This window comes from Hemitrygon akajei, unplaced genomic scaffold, assembly GCF_048418815.1.
Source record: "Hemitrygon akajei unplaced genomic scaffold, sHemAka1.3 Scf000073, whole genome shotgun sequence".
NCBI lineage: Eukaryota > Metazoa > Chordata > Chondrichthyes > Myliobatiformes > Dasyatidae > Hemitrygon > Hemitrygon akajei.
Genome location: NW_027331959.1, coordinates 2,056,813 through 2,078,456, shown reverse-complemented (window position 1 = coordinate 2,078,456; position 21,644 = coordinate 2,056,813). Strand labels below are relative to the sequence as shown.

Sequence of the window (21,644 nt, the reverse complement as noted above, 5' to 3'; positions counted from 1 at the left end):
TACAGGGCATCCGCTGAGAGCAGAGATGAGGAGGAATTTCTTCAGTTAGGGACTGGTAAATCTTTGGAATTCATTGCCACGGACGGAGTAGAGGCCAAGTCATTGAGTGTATTTTAAATGGATGTGCAAAGATTATGGGGAGAAGACGGGAGATTGGGATTGAGAGAGATGATCAATTGGACCCAAAGGAATGGCTGAGCAGCCTCTGTCTCATATCTCATGGTCTGAAGAAGAGGCTAGTGAGGTTGCATTAGGGTAAGGTTATTGTTGGTCGTGCTGCTTTCGGAGAGAGGACGTCAAGCAGTGAGTACAGTGTCGATTTACTCGAGGGGCTGAGTTCTGGAGAGAGGTTTGGCAGGTTGGGATTTCACACCTGTGGTGAACTACATTTACCTGTCTGGACACGCCCCCACTGCTGACTGCTCCTCCCACGGACCCCGGTATAAAGGCGATTGGAGACACAGCCCCGGCCTCAGTCTCCAGGATGTAGGGTGGTGGTCATTTGCTGCTTGTTCCAGCTAATAAAAGCCTATATCTCGCCTCACGTCTCCGAGAGTTATTGATGGTGCATCAACACCTTCAAGTGCAGGAGATTGAGGCTGACATTATTCAGGTGTTCCAAACTATGAGTGTACAGAAATGGGGAATGTGCGCAGTCCTTTTCCCCACTTTTCTGGAATCAACAACCAGAGGGCACCGATTTAAGGTGAGAGAGTGTTGATTTAATAGGGATCCCAGGGGAAAATTATTAATCCACTCTCTCTTCCTGTTTAACTAACTCGATGTGTGCACCCTCAGGTTGGAGGAGCAACACCTCATATTACATCCGGGTAGTTTACAACCCGATGGCATGAACATCGATATCTTTAATTTCTACCTCCACCTTTTCTTTTCATCAGCCCACACGCCCGTCTCCTCCATTTTGTCTCCCCACTTCTCTCTTCTCCACTGCGGATCGTCTCCCTCTGGTTCCTCTTTTACTTCAATTTTTTTCCCCATGGTCCGCTCTCCTATCCTATCAGATTCCTTCTTTTCAGCCCTTTGATTTTCCAACTACCACCTCACAACCGCTCACTTCATCTCCCATCTCCCCCACCCACTCACTTTCACTCTTATCTGCCTTCACCGATCATCTACCAGCTTGGACTCTTTCCACTCCCCGCGCCATCTTATTCCGGCTTCTCCTCACTTCCAGTCCCGATGAAGGGTCTCGGCAGGAAATCTCTGTTTTGCTTTATCCTCTCTATAGAAGCTACCTGACCTCCTGTCTTCCTCCAACATTTTGTGTATGCTACTCTGCATCTCCAACATCTGCCGAATCTCATCGGGACAGAGTGCAGAATGCAGAGACTACATCGGGTCTCACTGATGTCGAGTAGGCCACAACTGGAAAACTGGAAACAGTGGATGACCCCAACAGGCACGATGTTGAAAAGTTGCTTCATGTGCAAGGACCGTTCGGGACGGTGACTAATGATGGGGGGGAATTGTTTGGGGCAGATATACCACTTCATCCACTTGCAGAGTTGGCTTCCAGCCCCAACACCCCTCCTTATCGCTGTAAACCTCTCCCTTTTGAGGACAACACTTCCACCTGGTGGTGATTTGCCGCTGTAACAGGACCCCCGATTTGTGGACTCCATTGTCACCAGGTGGCGCTCTGCCTCAATAACGCTGAGAGACGGAAATGTGACGCAGCAGCCTGCTGAAATGTTTATTCAAGATTCAAGTTTGTTTAATTCCATTTCCAGAAGACAAGTCTAAATGAGATGGAAATAATTCTTACTCCGTCTCCAATGCAGTACAAAAACATGATAGTGAAAACATATATCCACAGCTTATATAATGTGCATGGATTGATTTTATGGCCATAAAGTGACGCTCGGCATAGGATGCCTGCAAATAAGATGAAAGACAGAAAATTATAAAGTAGAGGTGTTTGGTCATGTGGAAGGATATCACTCCCGAGATAGGGGTTAGGGGTATTTAACTGCTTGGGAAAAGTAGCTGTCCCAGAGTCTGGTTGTTCTGGTGAGGATGCTGCGTAGTCTACCCTCAACCCCCCCCCCCCTCCCTACCACCACCCCCGATGGGAGTGGGACAAACAGTTCACGAGCGGGATGGGTGGAGGTTGATAATGAAAATCAGATTGATCTCTAGAGAGGGAGTTTGGAAATATCTGTGAGATGCTTTTGGAATAGCTTGTAATTGTGCACATTAGAGTAAAGATAATTCTGGATTGGGTTTTGTGCAAAGAAGCAAATTTGATTAGGAAGTCTCTGGGAAAGGAAACATGTGGACGCAGTGATCACAATAGGTTAGAATTCACCCTGCACTTCGAGAGGGGAAAGGTACAAAATGCATCAGTATTAGTACAGTGAGGGGAACTATGGAGACACGGGAGAAGAGTTCACCAATGTTGATTGGAAGGGGACACTAGCAGGGATGATGGCAGAATAGCGATGGCTGGTGTTGAAGAACTTGACAGTCTCAGGGTTGAAAAGAAATATTCCACTGCGTAGCTCCAACCTGAAGGCATGAATAGCGATTTATCCTTCCAGTAAAAAAAATCACTGTTCACGTGCATTAAGATGTTTTTAAATACGACCGGTCCCGCAGGTGACGTCACACAGCCCCCCCCCCCCCCACGCGCCTTACGTCACCCACGCGCTGCTGTGCTCGAGCCTGGTCGGTTCAACGGCTGGTCTGCTAATCGCGTGACCACTCCCCACCGCAGACAACAAACGCTTCAGGCGATGCGCTTTTGCCATTGGTGCGCAGGACTGTCAATCACCGGTTACATCCAATAGAGGTGGCGGACCAGCGCAATGGGCGTTACCCCTGTTGACATCCTCTCCCACTCCGGTTCGATCTTCACGTTTACTGATTTATTTCCATTTTTTCCCTCCGAGGGAATTTGGGGCGTTTGTGAAGCGTCTCCTGCGGCCGGAAACTGATGTATCGCTCAGAGGTAGGAGAAGACCGCTCGGCCCGTCGGTTTGATGCCGGTTTCCCAGGGAGGAAGAGGGATATTTTATTGAAAGGATGAAGATGGTGTGAGAGGGGGCGGACAGGATGTTTGTCCCGGTGGGGCAGGACGGGCTCATCTGTGGAAATGTCTGAGCCCACGGTGGTGGCAAGCAGAGGGCGCTGGGGGCAAACACCGGCAGACTGTTGCCCTGCAAGCGGGGCCAATGGTCCAAGGCAAAGTGACAATTTGTGTTTTGTTGAGATTGTCTCTGGAATACGGTGTAAAATCCCACTCCCCATACTAACACGGGTTAAACAGACCAAAGAACAAACTGCCGGAGGAACTCAGTGGGTCGGGCAGCATCTGTGGAGGGAAACGGACCGTCAACATTTCAGGCCGAGACCCTCCCTCTGGACTGAGAGTGGACGGGAAATTTTCAGAGAAAAGAGGTGAGGGGTTGGGATGGGGCACGAGCTGGGAAGTGAGAGGTGGATCCAGGTGAGGGGGAGGTGAGAAGGTGGAAATAGTGACAGGGGTGGGAGGTGAGTGGTTGGGGCAACACCGGGCTGCAGAAGATGGAAATTAATTCCATAGAGGATTTACAAAGAGGTTAGAGAGTATTTATTATAGAGAGTGCAATGAAGATTCACCAGACCGATCCCTGGAGTGGTGGGTCATCATACGAAGAAAGATCAAATGCGATAACCCTTTCATTTAGAGAATCGAGGACTGAGAGGTGAACACATTGAAATGCACAACATTATTACCGGTTGAACCAGGGATCCCAGTCTCTGAAAAGGGAGTGGACTGTCCGGGACTGAGATGAGGGGAAATGTCTCCACTCTGAGGGTGGGAAATGTCTGTAAGTCCCCACCACAGAGGGCGATGAAGACTCGGTGATCGTCCTCACATAAAACCGAGGCCGGCAGATGTGTGGAGACTGAAGGGATCGAGGAAATGAGGATCGGGCAGAAACATGTAACTGTGATGGGTGAACAGCCGTCATCTTGTTGATGGTTATTGGGGTTGAATGGCCCACCTGTTTCTCACTTGATGTCTCAGTGTTCCTATCCAGTGAGGCCAGAGGAATGTGAATAGAAATTAGTGTTTATAAACATAGGCTGATTTAAATGAAACCAGCAAATTTCCTGTGTGGTGTGAATTGTGTGTCTGACCGAGATGGGAATCGAAACTCTAACTATAAGAACTCTGTGACCTGGGGGTGGAGGGAAAGGGATCGGAGAAGATATGGAGGGAAAAACTAAATACATATCTGGTGTAAATATGGAAATTACATAGGGAAATATTGAAATAATGTGGGAAGGCGGCGGTGGGTCCGGCAGCGTGTGAGGGGCGAGGAGCGAAGACTCCGGATCACGTGGGAGGCGCTCCACCGTCACGTGATCCCGTTTATCGCAGATCCGCAGCATCTGCAGGTTTGGTTGCGATGTCCCGCCCACTGCCTCATGACGCCTGTTTCGCATCGCGCATGCTCAGTCCGAGATGGGCCCTGTTGTTTTTCGTCCTTTGTGGAAGCGGGCCGGCGGTGGGATCGGTATCGGGAGGGGTCTTCCCTCCTGGGGCGGGGAGCTGGGACGGATTATTCTCTGCGGGGCAACACCAACAATTTCCTTTCGGTGAGTATTGAAGCCTGTCCTGAGCGGAGAGGTCTGACGGTGGGTGGTGAGTTAACTTTCCCGAACTCAAACAAGAGAAAATCTGCAGATTCTGGAAATGCGAGAAACGCGCACAAAATGCTGGGGGAACTCAGCAGGCCGGGTAGCAGCTAGGAAAAGAGTACGGTCGACGTTACCGGCCGAAACCCTTCGGCAGGACCTGACAATAAAAGGTGGGAGTGAGGAAGAGACAGAGAAACTCAAGGTGATCGGTGAAGAGGGAGAGGGAGGGGATGAACTTTCCCGAACTGGCGGCCTCGCCTCGCTTCCTTCACAGAATCTGCCGGGGTCAGTCCGGGTTGTGAGACCTTCACACCGAACCGTCTGAGATGAGCCGCCGCTCAGCCCCTGTTGTTCTGGTCCTGTTAGCAGGATGACGTAAAACATATTTCTATATTGACACTGAGGGAGAATTGTATAACTTATGTCGCGTGTGTTATCTGAATGTACTTGCCTGTGATGCTGCTGCAAGTCAGTGTTTCTCTGTCCCTGTACCTTTCCGTACTTGTGCACTTGGCAATAAATTCAGCAGGATCTGGGAGAACTGTGACATTTGATTAGTGATGATCATCTTGGCAGCTCGGTAGGTCGAATGTATGAGACAGTATACTGTTAAATGCAAAACGCTGAACAGTGTTGATAACCAGAGGGATCTCAGACTCCAAGTTTATCGCTCCCTGAAAGAGACTGCACAGATTGATCGGGTGGTTAAGAAGGCAAATGGCGTGGTTGTCTTTATTAGTTGAAGCAGTGAGTTCAAAAGTCGGGAAGTAGTGTCGCAGCGTTATAAAACTAGTTAGAGCACATCTGGAGTGTTTCTGACAGTTCTGGTCGCCCTCATTCTCGGAAGGATGTCGGGGCTTTGGAGAGGGCACAGAAGAGGTTTACCAGGATCCTGCCTGGATTAGAGGACCTGAACTATAACGAGAGGTTGGACAAGATTGTGTTGTTTTCTCTGGAGCCGTGCCGGCTGGGGTGAGACTGGGTAGACGTTTATAAGATTACCTGAGGATTATAAGCAGTGTCTCAGAAAGGCAGCGTCCATTATTAAGGACCTCCAGTACCCAAGGAATGCCCTTTTCTCAATGTTACCATCAGATAGGGAGGTTCGGAAGCCTGAACGTGCACACTCAGTAATTCAAGAACTGACTCTTCTTCTCTGCCATCCAGTTGCTAAATGGACATTGAACCCAGAAACACTAACTCACTTTTAAAATATATAGTATTTCTGTTTCTTGCACGATTTTTACTCTATTCCTAGAAACATAGAAAACCTACAGCACAATATAGGCCCTTTGGCCCACAAAGTTGTGCCAACATGTCCCGACCTTAGAAATTACTCAGCTTACCCATAGCCCTCTATTTTTCCAAGCTAGTTTGTTTTCTATTTTTCTCTGATGTGTCTATGTACCTATCCAAATGTCTCTTAAAAAACCCTATCGTATCTGCCTTCAGCACCGTTGCTGGCAGCCCATTCCACATACTCACCACTCTCTGAGTAAAAAAAAAACTTGCCTCTGACATCTCCTCTCTACCTACTCCCCAGCACCTTAAACCTGTGTCCTCTTGTGGCAACCATTTCAGCCCTGGGGAAAAGCCTCTGAGTATCCACATGATCAATACCACTCACTATCTATGCACCTCTGTCAGGTCACGTCTCATCTTCTGTCACTCCAAGGAGAAAAGGCTGAGTTCACTAAACCTATTTCCATAAGGCATGCTCCCCAATCCAGGCAACATCCTTGTAAGTCTCCTCTGCACACTTCCTAAGGTTCCACGTCATTCCTGTAGTGAGGCGACCAGAACTGAGCACAGTGGGGTGTGAGCAGGGTCCTATATAGCTGCGACTTTACCTCTCAGCTCCTGAATTCAGACCCATGATTGATGAAGGTCAATGCACTGTACGCCACCTTAACTACAGTGTCAACCTGCGTAGCAGCTTTGAGTGTCCTATGGACTCAGATCCCAAGATCTCTCAGATCCTCCACACTGCCAAGTCTTACCATTAATGCTATATTCTGCTATCATGTTTGACTTAACAAAATGAATCACTTCACACTTATCTGGGTTGAACTCCATTTGCCACTTCTTAGCCCAGTTTTTCATCTTAACTATATCCCACTGTAACCTCTGACAGTCCTCAACAATATCCACAACACCTCCAACCTTTGTGTCATCAGCAAATTTACTAACCCATCCCTCCACTTCCTCATCCAGGTCATTTATAAAAATCATGATGAGCAAGGGTCCCAGATATATGTATACTGTAATTGATATAGTTATTTATTTTTATTATTTTATTTTGTGTTTTTTTTCTTCTGTATTATGCATTGCATTGAAATGCTGCTGCAAAGATAACAAATTTCATGACACATGCCAGTGATAATAAACCTGATTCTGATTCTGAGAGGCACATTCAGAGAGTTCGGAGGTAATCTACTGTAAACAGAGTACAAATTGTCTGTAAATGATTGAAAATGATTTATTGCGTGAACTTCTCTAACTGGATCACCTACTGCAAGTTCTAATCTGTGATTAAGATAGTGCCAAATTATCACATCACGGTAATGTTCCTTGAGAATTGTAGCAACACCAGATTTGACACCATGCATTATGCTCACTCCATCACTAGCAAATGCTACAAGGTTCTGTTTCAAGTAAGAGTCATCAAACCCATGGTTATTGAGACAGTTCAATAGATGCTCAGCAATAGTTGCAGCTTTCTGATTAGGCAGTTCAATTAGATCTAAAATCATAAAATGGGGATCACCTGCCTTGTCACTTTCACATTTCAAATAATTTATTAATGCTTGTTGATTAATCCATGAGAACAGGAAATCTGCCATTTATCTGCTTGATACACTGGCAAATTTTCTTTTTTTCATATTAGTGGCTACAGTTGAAGTCAGAAGTTTACATACACTGTAGCCAAATACATTTAAACTCAGTTTTTCACAATTCCTGACATTTAATTCTAGAAAACATTCCCTGTCTTAGATCAGTTGGGATCACTGCTTTATTTTAAGAATGTGAAATGTCAGAATAATAGAAGAGGGTGTAAAAGTGGTTTACCAGGATATTGTCGACATTAGAGTGTGTGAGGTATAATGAGAGGTTGGACAAACTTTTTTTTTCTCAGAGCGACGCAGGCTGAGGTGAGACTGGGTGGACATTTATAAGATTACGAGAGGAATAGATAGAGTAGACAGACGTTATGTTTTTCCTGGGGGTTGAAATGTCTGATACAGTTAACATGAGAGGAGATGTGAGGGACAAGTTTCTTTCTTTCCACAGAGTGGTGGGTAGCTGGAGTGCTCTGTCAGCAGTGATGGTAGACTCTACCAGTCACGTAACCCCATTTGCCTCTCCCTTTCAACCGCAGATGTAACAATCTCTTCGCGCATGCTGTGTCTCCGGATGATTGGTGTTTTTTTTCCTTTTCGCTCAGTGTTCAAGTGGATTGTCTTCAGGATTGGGGAAGTGTCCATGCCTCCGGGGCCGGGGAGCCAGGGGTCGGGATCGCTGTCAGTGGGCCGATAATATCACTTTCCCCTTGGAGTATTGAGACTGATCCGGAGCGGGGAGATCTGGTTTCAGCCATGAGCCCCGAACTGAGGGCTAATTGCTCATTTAATACCCAGTTACCTGGCCTCATTAAAAATGTGTAGACTTCTCTTCATCTGCATTGAATGATCCAAACTGGGAGTCAAGACTGTCTATTTCTGCAGATTTGAAATTGAAGACCCACCAAAATGTCACGTGAAGCTGTTTACCGCAGATCCGGCCTGCCCTCTGCTTTGTGACATAAGATCACGTGGTGTGTGCGCATAGTCCCTGGATGGGTGGTGATGCTTCCGCCATGTTGTGTTGGGATGTCTGATGTTGGCCACGAAGTCTCTTTAACTTTCCTCAAAATGCCTCACATTTGTCCTTGAGATTTATGGCTGTTGTGTCTTCTCCCGAACTGGGGTGGGTGAGAAAGGAAAGTGTCCCATGTTGTGTGATCTTTGATTTCACTGCCTGCTTTACCGAGGGACTGGGAAGCCTAGGGGGGAAAGTGGTTTCTGTGATGTGCTGATCTGTATCCAAAGGTCTCTGCAGTCCCTCACAGTCACGGGCAGAACAGTTACCATGCAGAGCGTGAAGTGTCTGGATGGGAAACTTTCTATGGTGTGTTGATAAAAATTTGGTGAGGGTCAAAGTGTAAATGCCAAAGTTCTTGTTGTTTGTTTTGTTCTAACTTTGTCATTTTAGAATCTTTTTATACAGTAGTATGTACTATTCATTCACTATCTGTGTATTGCTGGAGGATCATCACTGATTGTCCTTGATCCCTTCTCCCACCTGGTTCCATCTGGTCATTCCCAGCCCACCTTGTTCAACCTCTGTCCAGTCTCCTCACCCCCACTTCAGTGATATACATCAACCATCTGGGTCAACCTCGGTCCACCCTGTATCCCACCTCCGCAATGTTATATATCAGCAATCTTTCTTCTAAACTTTTTTTCATTGTGAAGTGTTCTTTTGCACCTTTGGCCTTGCTGAGTTATTTCCAGAATCGTTTTTTGTTAGCTGGAATGCCGGAGGGTCATCAGGTATCACTTCTGTTGTGCATTGGTGTGGAGGTGCTAGTTTTTGAACAGTGACTGGCTGACACCCTACAGCATTTTACTGGCAGCAAAGAGTACTGGGAGAGTTGGTTTTTGGGCTATAATCCTGCGATCGGCATTCCAGGCATATGGAACTGTTGATGTTTTGGCTTTGACTTTGGTTAGTGCTTCTACAGATGGGGCTGGATGCTCGTCCTTCTGCAATGAAGAAGATATCTCGAGAAGCTGGACATTGGTTGTGGGGAAATCCCAGATGCACTACCCAGTCTGAGATGTGCTGATGATGTGTGAGACTCTCAGGGTGGGTAAGTGGCAGGTTCAGCTGTGTGAGTCTGTAAGGTTGGATATCTCAGTTTTAGATCCAAGTAAAATGCCCTTGGGGACCAAGCTGCCTGGATCAAGCTGTCAGGCAGTGGGAATCAAACAGAAACTCAAGTTGCTGGACATCTGCACTAAAAACTGAAAATGTTTGAAGCTATTCTGACAAAACGCTATTAGCCTGAATTGTAAAGTTTGTTCTTATGCCCATAGCTGTTCTTTACCTGCTGAGTGTTTCTGGTAATTCCAGTTTCTTTTTATTACATTCACCCTGAAATGGTTTATATTTCCTGAAATGGATCTGTTTTAATCTGGAAAAGGAAATGGCTCACTCTGTGATGGTATAACAGTGAAGAAACCACAACTTTTCCCTGTAAATTATCCTGGTATCAATTTGTCTCTTATTCCTGGAAATGTATTCAGTACAGTTGTTGCTAACAAGGTTTACATGAATAATCTCAGGAATAATCAGCTTTATGTATGAGAAGCATTTGATGGTTCTGGACCTGTACTCAATGGAGTTCAGAGGGACAGTGGGGGTGGTGGAGGGATGTATGGTTAAGTAAACCTACCAAATGCTGAAAACCCTGGATACAGTGCACATGGAGAGGATGTTTCCATCTTAGTTTTGTTCTTAGCAGAAATTAAGCAGGAATGTTTGGTTCTTTTTACTGTTAATGTGCTTCATTATCATTCATGTTAAAGTTAGACCTGCGGTGAGGGATTTATTGGAAGAAAAACCCCAACTGGAAGCAAACCACGACTGAAGATGAGGGAACACCAACAAGTGAACCAACCAAAGGATTGAGAGCATCAATTGGAGAGGACCCAACAGACTTGGAGATTCCAGTGATTTAGTTAGGAGAAAGTTTGGTGAGTCTGATTTACTCAAACACTGGTCCTTTAGATATTACATACCTGTACAAAGGAAGGTAGGAAATAGTTGGTGTGAGACTGAATGTGCTCAGAAGAACCAGTTATGCCTCTGTCAGACGGAGTTGCAATCACTCCAGGTCTGGTAATGTGCTTCCAGCAACCCACCCCTTTAAAACCACTCCCATTGTGTAGAAGTTGAATCCGGATAAAGTCACTCAGAGACCGTATAATACAAACACTTTATTCTAAGCACCCGGGGCTTACTCAGTTAGTCGCTCAAACAGGGACAGTTTTTCACTGCTCCTACCTATCCACTAACTGACTAACAATTTCCCTTACACCACAGATATATCCGTCCAGATATCCCACACACAAGACAGGCTGGAGCCAAAGTTATATACTACATGACAGCCCCTAAAGACAATTTACAAAACAGTCATAATGGCTTACACACACAGAACAGACTGAAGCTGTCCTATCTCTACACGTGAATGCACAAGTAGATAAGCATCTAGAAACCGTAGACAGCTACCCTCAAGCAGAAATATGGCTCAGCATGGCTTAGCACATCTGTTGATCACTAGCAGTCTCTTTCAGAAAAACAGGTTGCTTTTTTTTAACAAACTATTAACACTTTTACATACTTTATCATTCCCTCCTTTTGATCATTACATGATCAACAAAACGGTAATTTTTTACAGAGAAAGCAACCGAGTATAACATTGATTTATCAGTGTACAACAGTAATTATAACAATGATATGCACAACTATTGGGCCATAATGCAATATCATGCCCCACATATTACCGAACAGTCCTTCAAAGACCAGCATTTCAACCCTTCAGTGAACCGGTATAAATCCTGCCCTGCTTTCTTGATGCTGTCAATCTCCTTGGCAGTGTGCTTGGAGAGGGATGTAATGTTAGAATCATCAGGGATATAGGTGCTACATTCTGTGTCAATAATAGCACAGGTTCCCCTTTCTCAGCGAGGATAAAATCTAAAGCCATACGATTCTGTACGACTGTTTGCTGGATTGCATTCATTTCAGTGGATATTTCTGTTACTTGGGCCTGTGTTTCTGTCAGGGCCTCTGCAGTATTGTGGCCAGCTCCTCAAGTGCTGTAGCCAAATTGATTATTTCTCATGAATTCCTGGCTACTCCATAGGAGAGAAAAGTGATCATCCAAAATTGCTCAGTCTCAGTTATTCCTCTTCGCTGTTGGGCACCTGCAAGTATGGTCAGGATGCATGTTTCCCAGTAAAGGAACCTCCATTTGGTGTGGGCCTGAGATACCATCCCTCAAAACACTGACAGTCACAGTCATCTCTGACTGGATCACAGTTCCTCACTTCTCTTCCCTGATTTGAGAAAGCCCAGGCTGAGAGTTCCTCACTCTGGTTGAACGGAATTACTGACATTGGAATCATAGTTTTACCATGCTACAGAATTTCGGCACAAACCCAGCAAGACCCTAGTTCTACCGGTTTGGCATAGGTGAGACAGAGAGACAGAAAGGTGTTAACATGGGGGCCCCTGGATGCTGAGGTAATCCCTCTCAAAGACATAAACACGAACACCACTGTTACGTACCCGTAATGGTTTAAATAAACCAGCAGCCATAGACCACACCTGGAGTCTGGTTTTGATGTTAAAACCACTATCTTTATTAGTATCTACTTATAATATAACAACAAGCAAAATAATCAAAAATTAATGGTGTTATGAGTATACATATGTGTAAATATAACTCCCAAACCACTGAGCTCAGGCAATACCAAGCTTAAAGTCTTGAGATGGTAAAGTATGAAAGTTCAGTTTATTCACAAAATCAATGATGAGAGAGAAAAATTTGTAATCCAGGGTGAATGTCGAGAGAAGGCAAATACATCGAATTCTACAAATTCCATGCTGGTAAAACAAGATAACATTCACCATAGGTCATATTCATTGTCATTCCAAATCCACATACGAATTATCACCAAAAGTAGCTTATGACAGGGGTACCGTCTTCAAAAGGAACTACCACCCAGGCAGATTCCACAAGGTACTCCCAATCCAGATCCAACACACAAATTACCAACAGTGATTTCCACAGAATATCCCCTCTCACAAGTGGTTACCACATAACACACCCAAATCCAGCTAAGGGTTAACAAAAGTGGTGGCCACGGGATACTCCCAACAAAGTCCACATACGGATTGTAGGAATTATCACCAATAGTGATTTGTCACAAGGGTACCCTCTTCAAGTGAAAAACCACCCCCAGGCAAGGGTTAGTACAAGTGGTCTTCACAGGATACTTCCAAACCAACAGATCCACTCCAGTGGATCAAACAAATTGACAATCACACATTCGGTATATGCCGGATCAATAATCAACCCGCTCTTGTGGGCACAGGAGAGTTCAAACAGTGACCTTTGGCCACTAGGTCCTTTGTTTCGAACCTTCCATCTCCTTTCTTTCTCTTCGTCTGATTGTCTGTCTCTGACTGTCCTTGCTTAAATAAAACAAACTACGAGCTATGTAAACACAAGCTACCAGCAAGTGTAAACATGCTGCATAGTCAAATAGTTCTGTCCTTCTCTCTCTCTCAGTAAGAATCAAACAAGAGCTGAGAAAGCCAGCGGCTGACATCACTCAGGCACTCTCTCTTAAAATGACAGTCCATGGCAAGCAACGTAGAGGTTCGTCACACACTATCAACCAATACATTTTCATTTAGTCTGAGATGGTCCTTCTACTTAGTTCCTTCAGTAACACATTTGTAGTATGTTCGATGTATCCACCGAGATTGCCCCTTCAGTCTCAGAGCCGTGGAAGTGGTCAGTAACACCTGATATGTTCCTCTTCACCGAGGTCTGAGTTTTCCTCGATCCCAGTTCTTGTTCAGGACAAAATTCCCAGGTTCTATGGTGGGATAGTCACTCCTCTCTGCGGGGTAGTTCTCTTCCTTGTAAGCCTGTCATACCTGTGAACGTAATGCTTGGAAAATCTTTTTTAGTTGACATATATATTTCCCCATCTCTTCTCCAGGGGTATGCATATCCAATTTTGCTGGTAGGCTTTCTGGGAGCAATGGTCTAGGTCCACAGGGTGTCCTCATGGGCCATCCATAAATGATTTCAGCTGGTGATAACCTTGCTTACCCCTGTGGGGTAACCCTCATGTGGAATAGGGCTAACGGCAGGACCTTCAACCAAGTGAGCCCAGTCTCCACTGTTAGTTCGGCCAATTTCCTCTTCAGAGTACCATTGACTCTTTCCACTATGCCAGTGGCCCATGGGTGGTGTAGACAGTGGAACTATTGCTTGATAGCTAGTTGATTACATACCCCTTCGTTTACTTTCACCACAAAGTGTGGGCCATTGTCAGAGCTCAGCATCTCTGGCAGGCCATACCTGAGAATTATATCCCGTACTAATACCTTCACAGCAGTCATAGCGCTATTATTGGTATTTGGAATAGCTTCAATCCATCTACTAAACACATCTATAATATCTATAGCAATGTACTCTAGGCAACTCAGTAAAATCAACTTGTCCACCTGTCAAGGGAGTCGTACCCGGAGTGCAGGTACAGGTTACCAACCATTCCTTCCTTTCCCAGGTGTGTACAATTATGTACATAATTGACCAATATTGGTAAAAACTGTGTAGGAACACAAACCTGTCCCGCTGGGGTGATCCAGAAACCTCGGTCAGGGTCTTTCTGGCACCCCACCTGGGACCACAGTTTGTGCTCCTCCTCAGAGACATCCCCCTGAAAAGTACGTACCTCCTGTATGTCTGCAAACCCATTCTGCTTAAGTCATGGAGGATTGCTTGATGGGAACCCGAGGGGACGACAACTACCGAGGATTGTGCCGCACTTTTCGCTGTCTTATCTGCTAAAGCATTGCCTTTAGTGACCCGGTCAGACATGTGGGTGTGGGCCGCACATTTAATAATACCCAAAACTCGAGGTAGCTGTAGAACAGTGAGTAAGTTGTTTACAAAGGTGACATTACTAATGGGGTGGCCAGAAGAATTCAGAAATCCCCCTGTTCCCAGAGAGCCCCGTAATCATGTTCAACTCCAAATGCATAACGGGAGTCCGTGTAAACGTTCGCACTTTAGTCTGTTGCTAGGATACAGGCACGAGTCAAAGCAAACAGCTCAGCCTTCAGGGTGGAGACAGCTGCTTCAAAAGAGGCCTGCTCAATTACTTCACTGTCCATCACTATCGCATAGTCAGAATTTTGTTTTCCTGCTGGATCCACAGCAGAGCTTCCATCCTCATGAAACGTTGCCTCGGGCTTGAGGGCGTATTGCGGAATGGGTGGGAGAGTCTGTCCTTCTTTCATGGTGATCCAGACAGGGGGAGCAGTTGGTGAGGCCAACTTCATGGCCTGCAGTTGCCCAGAGACGGAGTACAACATCTAAGGTTCGGTCAATATTAAAAGAGTGTCTTACCAGATGTCCCGCCTTTGGATCAGAGTCCTTCCAGTATTTGAGTTGGCCCGCGACCAAGTTTTGCCAGTCTCCCTCATTGCTGGAGGCTTGTTACATCAAAATGTAGGCAAGGAACCCAGGCTCTTTGGCTTGAACCCAGGGCAAACCCTCACGGTGGTATGGGGAACCACCAGTCCTATCTGTCGCCAAAGGAAATCCGGAACTTCGGCCAGTAATGCACTGCCCTCTCTTCCTTTAATCTCCAATCATTGTGACTGGGAACTTCTGTCCCTCAAGGAATGCATAGCACAGAGTCACATGAGGGTCGCCCGCTGGCAGAAGGGGTTCAAACGCAGTGGAGTCCAGATTAAGTGCCCACCACTTAATCATCAGAAAGTGGGGATGTTGTCGGTTGTTCACTAGTCCCAGAGTGATACTCTTGTCCACGCAGACTATCTCAACTTCCAACGGACAGAGCAAGTCTCTCTCTGCTGGATTACACCCCCGACTGGTGGTGACTGTCAATGAAACCTCACACTGGGTCCCCTGGAATTCCACCTGCAGTGGCTGGGTACGTGAATACATATGCTCCGTCCCTTCGAACCCAGACATAGTGATTGTAACGTCTGATAGCTGGAATCCTTTTCCGATGCCATTTCCTGGTAGAGAGAGGTTGTGGATGCCCCCATATCAATCAGAAACAGAAGGGGAATTTCAGCAACTTGCAACATTGCATTGGGCTGTTCCTGAGGGGTGGTACTCATGGTAGGAAGCATCCTTGATTGTCAATTTCTAAACAGGTTGCTGTCCCCACCTGTCCCTAGGTCGGTTTTTGTTCTCATTTCTTATCCCCAGATATAGCACACTCATGTCTTTTTTCCCACCGAACATATTCACCTTTAATATTAGTTCCCTTTGGGTTTGATCGGGATACGAATGTAGGGTCCCAATAATATGTCAAAGCTCATCACATTCGATTTCAGTCATTGTCAGGCCAATCCATTTTATTTGTTTTAATCATGTTGGCTAACTTAGTTGGTGCGCATTGGAGCAGTAAGACAATAAACTGGGGGGAACAGATTCCCATCAGTAAAGACTTGGTTTTCAGTGAAAGTGCCGTAGCAGGCCAGAAATCGCTCCCGATAGTGTGGTCCTGTTTCCCCAGGCTTAGGTTTGCATTGAAGTACTTTAGTGATGTTTACAGGTTGCTGGAGAGCCCTTTCCAAGGCTTGAATGATCCGGTCTGTCTGTTCATTCTCATTATGTAACTCCTGATAGGTTTTGATATCTCAGTTCTGCCTTCCATTTCCACCCCTCATCAGCTGAGAGAATCATGCTGCAGAGACCGAATAAGTCTTGCGTGGTCGCATTAAACATTTGTATAGTACTGCGGACACACTGAGCAAACTGTGCTGGTTTTTCTTTTCTTTATGGGGCCTACCTTATACGAGTCTCCCAACAGATTCTTTCCCAATCCTATCAAGGTACATAATCAGCCTTGGGCGAGGGTCCCTACCTTGAAAGGACCTAACAAAAAGTAAAATACCAATTGGACTCAGTCTCCGCCGTCCCCAGAGTGGTCCAGCCGCTTACTCAGCCCATCTGCTTGGCACTCCCTATTTTGGGATCCTGTTCGTGATGCTAAACGTTAAAGTGGAATCTGAATAAAACTTGGGAGACCAGCTTCTTATCGTCACCACAGTTTATTGCGCATTCTCCTGTAGGAGTTTGAGACCCAGTTGTCAAAGGGAAGGCACGTAAGCACTGCCACCATCTGACAAGTGGACTGACTTAGTCAGGTTACAGCCATGTACTTATACATAGTAAGCCCCTACATTACTATTGCAAGATGTTATTTGAAATGGTATGCCCACCAAGTCTGTAGGCGCAAAACTTAATTACTTAGATAAGAGAGTTCACTAAATGAAGGTTTTAATTACAGATGGATGTACTGTCCAGTCCATATCAGTTATTACCTTTGCAAGGCCCTGACTTAATTACAGACGTGTTCATTCCTGTCCTAATCAGCGAGTCCTCCTCGTTTTACACAAACGAGGGTACAATGTATAATTTTATCAGCTAATGAGGGTAGAATGTATAATGTTATCAACTAACGAGGGTAGATGTATAATGTTATCAACTAATGAGGATAGAATGCATAATGTTATCAGCTAACGAGGGTACAATGTATAATATTATCATCTCTCAGTGTGTCTCTCTGCAAGCCGCAGAGAACTGGTAATGAGCCTGTCTTAGCAAACCACTGAAAACAGAGTTTACTTCAGTTCAAAAACTCCTATTCAGTCCCAAATATTCTTTTAGCCAGAGATTACATAGGTTCAAAATGTTTTTTTTTAATATATCCTTAATTCCTCAGGAGAGTTCACAGTAAATATTTATGTCCATTATAGAAACTTATGTTACCTGTGTGTATTGTGGTGATGCAAAAGTTGCTGTAGAATTTACAAGTGGGAAGAAGTGGAGTGATATTTGGAACTCTGACTTTTTAAAGGGTAATTTAGCAAACAAACCACTTACGGACAACATGCAAAAGCTTTGGTGAGAAAATCCTTCATTACCTGTTACAGTCTTGCTACGTAGTTTGTGTGAGAGTGCAGATGAACTCCCACACAAAGAGGAGATCAAAGTCCTTATCGACAGTGATTTGCTAGCTGTGAAAATGAATACCTCACTATATAAAAATCACTGTGCACATGTTGTCACATATGCACAATACATGATTTATGTGCACACTGGTCATTACAAATTAGAGGGAACATTGGTGGGAAGGTGGGGAGACCTCCAGTGTCCCTGATGCCCTCACACAAGATGTGCATCCAAATGCAGCTTGTAACCCTGCACTTTAAGGAGTTGGAACTTGAAATGAATGAATTCTGGACCAGCTGGGAGTCGGACGGGGTGATAGATGTGAGTGACACGAAGAGACGTGAGTTACTCCCAAGGTGCAGGACACAGGAAACTGGGTGACAGTTACGAAGGGGAATGAGGTTAAAGAGCCGTCGCAGAGTACTCTTGTGGCCATCCCACACAACACCAGGTAGACCACTTTAGAAACTGTTGGGGGGGATTACCTGGCAGTGGAAAGTCAAAGGGGGTGTTAGGGGATTTGTTTGTTATGGGAATGGAACAAGAAGGGGACTAATATCCTAGTGTTAAAGCTTGCTAGAGCTAGTGTGGGGGGAGAGGTGATGTGGTTAAAATAAGTTGTAGGGGGTATTGGAGCCAGAGTGACAGAACAGATAGTGGAGAGGGTGAATTGAATTGAATTGACTTTATTACGTACATCCTTCATAAACATGAGGAGTAGAAATATTTACGTTACATCTCCATCTAAATGTGCAATTTGTAAGTTATGGTAATTTCTAATAAATCATTTGTACATAGGACAGTCAATATAACATCGAAATGCAATTATATTAGCATGAATTAATCAGTCTGATGGCCTGGTAGAAGATGATGTCCCGGAGCCTGTTGGTCCTTTTGCTGTGGTACCGTTTCCTGGATGGTAGCAGCTGGATCAGTTTGTGGTTGTGGTGAATTGGGTCCTCAATATACTTTGGGCCACTTTTAAACACCTATATCTGTAAATGTCCTGAATCATGGGAAGTTCACATCTACAGATGTGCTGGGCTGTCTGCACCACTCTCTGCAGGTTCCTGTGATTAAGGGAAGTACAGTTCAGATACCAGGCAGTGATGCAGCCAGTCAGGATGCTCTCAATTGTCTCCCTGCAGAAAGCTCTTAGGATTTGAGGCCCATACGAAACTTCTTCAACCATCTGAGGTGCAAAAGGGGTTGCTATACTCTTTTCACAACACAGCCGGTATATACAGACAATATGAGATCCTTGGTGATGTTTGTGCTGAGGATCTAAAAGCTATTTACCCTCTCAACCTCAGATCCATTGATGTAAATAGGGGCTAGCTTTTCTCCATTTCTCCTGTAATCCACAATCTGCTCCTTTTTTTTTGTGCCGATGAGGGAGAGTTTGTTTTCTTGACACCAGTGAGATGTTGTTCAGACCTCAGATAGAGTCAGCAATCAAATGGTTGAGCATGGTGTGATGAATGTGCTGAGCTGTGTATATCACAATGCAAGAAGCATCGTAGGAAAGCCAGATGAGCTCAGGACAGGGAATTACGATATTGTAGCCATTACTGGGACTTGCTTACACCCAACAGTCTGAGGGATTTAGAGGAACAAATTTCCAGAGAGGTCGCAGACCATGCCAAGAAACAAAAGTTGATTCAGTAAGTGATTTTAACTTTCCAGATATTGTCTGGGACTCCCATAATGTAAAAGGACTCGATGAGGTAGAGCTTGTCAAACGTGCCCTTAATCAGTGCGTAGAATTCCCGATGTAGTGTGCAATAAGCCGTTAGGAAATGATCCAGGGCTGGTGTCCTGGTTTTCTGATCGCGTCCAAGATATCCTGAAGTGGGAGGGTGAGGAGCCAGAGGTTGTGGTACATGTAGGTACCAATGACATAGGTAGGAAAGGGGAAGAGGTCCTGAAACGAGAGTATAGGGAGTTAGGAAGGCAGTTAAGAAGAAGGACCGCAAAGGTAGTAATCTCGGGATTACTGCCTGTGCCACGCGACAGTGAGAGTAGGAATGGAATTAGGTGGAGGATGAATGTGTGGTTGAGGGATTGGAGCAGGGGGCAGGGATTCAAGTTTCTGGATCATTGGGACCTCTTCTGGGGCAGGCGTGACCTGTTCAAGAAGGACGGGTTACACTTGAATCCTGGTGGGACCAATATCCTAGCGGGGAGGTTTGCTAGGGCTACAGGGCAGACTTTAAACTAGTAAGATGGGGGGGGGTGGAAATCAATTTGAGGAAACTATGAGAGAGGAGGTTAGTTCACCAGTAGAGCAAGTAAGTAGACAGTGTGTGAGGGAGGAAAGGCAGGTGATGGAGAAGGGATGCGCTCAGCCCGAAGTTGTAGGGGAGAAGAAAGAAAAGGATAATAAATTTGAATGCATTGCTAGGGATGGAAAGAGAGGAGGAGGTGGAGAGTATCTTAAATGTATCTATTTTAATGCTAGGAGCATTGTAAGAAAGGTGGATGAGCTTAAAGTGTGGATTGATACCTGGAATTATGATGTTGTAGCTATTAGTGAAACATGGTTGCAGGAAGGTTGTGATTGGCAACTAAATATTCCTGGATTTAGTTGCTTCAGGTGTGATAGAGTAGGAGGGGCCAGAGGAGGAGGTGTTGCATTGCTTGTCCGAGAAAATCTTATGGCGGTGCTTTGAAAGGATAGATTACAGAGCTCCTCTAGGGAGCCTATTTGGGTGGAATTGAGGAATGGGAAAGGTGTAGTAACACTGATAGGAGTGTATTATAGGCCACCTAATGGGGAGCGTGAGTTGGAAGAGCAAATGTGTAAGAAGATAGCAGATATTTGTATTAAACACAAGGTGGTGATTGTGGGAGATTTTAATTTTCCACACATAGATTGGGAAGCTCATTCTGTAAAAGGGCTGGATGGTTTAGAGTTTGTGAAATGTGTGCAGGATAGTTTTTTGCAACAATACATAGAAGTACCGACTAGAGATGGGGCAGTGTTGGATCTCCTGTTAGGGAATGCGATAGGTCAGCTGACAGATGTATGTGTTGGGGAGCACTTCGGGTCCAGTGATCACAATAGCATTAGCTTCAATATAATTATGGAGAAGGACAGGACTGGACCTAGAGTTGAGATTTTTGATTGGAGAAAGGCTAACTTTGAGGAGATGCGCAGGGATTTAGAGAGAGTGGATTGGGTCAAGTTTTTTTATGGGAAGGATGTAATAGAGAAATGGAGGTCATTTAAGGGTGAAATTATGAGGGTACAGAATCTTTATGTTCCTGTTCGGTTGAAAGGAAAGGTTAAAGGTTTGAAAGCGCCATGGTTTTCAAGGGATATTAGAAACTTGGTTCGGAAAAAGAGGGATGTCAACAATAGATATAGGCAGCATGGAGTAAAGGAATTGCTCGAGGAATATAAAGAATGTAAAAGGAAACTTAAGAAAGAGATTAGAAAAGCTAAAAGAAGTTACGAGTTTGGTTTGGCAAATAAGGTGGAAGTAAATCCGAAAGGCTTCTACAGTTATATTAAAAGCAAGAGGATAGTGAGGGATGAAATTGGTCCCTTAGAGAATCAGGGTGGTCAGCTCTGTGTGGAGTCGAGGGAGATGGGATAGATTTTGAACGATTTCTTCTCTTCGGTATTCACTAAGGAGAAGGATATTGAATGGTGTAAGGTGTGGGAAACAAGTAAGGAAGTTATGGAACCTATGACAATTAAAGAGGTGGAAGTACTGGCGCTTTTAAGAAATTTAAAAGTGGATAATTCTCCGGGTCCTGACCGGATATTCCCCAGGACCTTGAGGGAAGTTTGTGTAGAGATAGCAGGAGCTCTGACGGAGATCTTTCAGATGACATTAGAAACGGGGATTGTGCCGGAGGATTGGCATATTGCTCATGTGGTTCCATTGTTTTAAAAGGGTTCTAGAAGTAGGCCTGGCAATTATAGACCTGTCAGTTTGACATCAGTGGTGGGTAAATTAATGGAAAGTATTCTTAGAGATAGTATTTATAATTATCTGGATAGACAGGATCTGATTAGGAGTAGCCAGCATGGATTTGTGCGTGGAAGGTCATGTTTGACAAACCTTATTGAATTTTTTGAAGTAGTTACGAGGAATGTTGACGAGGGTAAGGCAGTGGATGTAGTCTATATGGACTTCAG

The 21,644-nt window shown here is 45.0% G+C and overlaps 1 protein-coding gene across 1 annotated transcript in view; it reads left to right on the top strand.

The window, feature by feature from the left end:
• Positions 1-4,463: 4,463 nt before the first annotated feature.
• Positions 4,464-21,644, top strand: part of LOC140722271 (uncharacterized) — a 30,926-nt gene continuing 13,745 nt past the window's right edge. The window contains exons 1-2 of the mRNA XM_073037072.1: positions 4,464-4,608; positions 10,281-10,448. The gene's annotated coding sequence lies outside the window, so the exon portion shown is untranslated. The remainder of the gene's footprint in view (positions 4,609-10,280; positions 10,449-21,644) is intronic.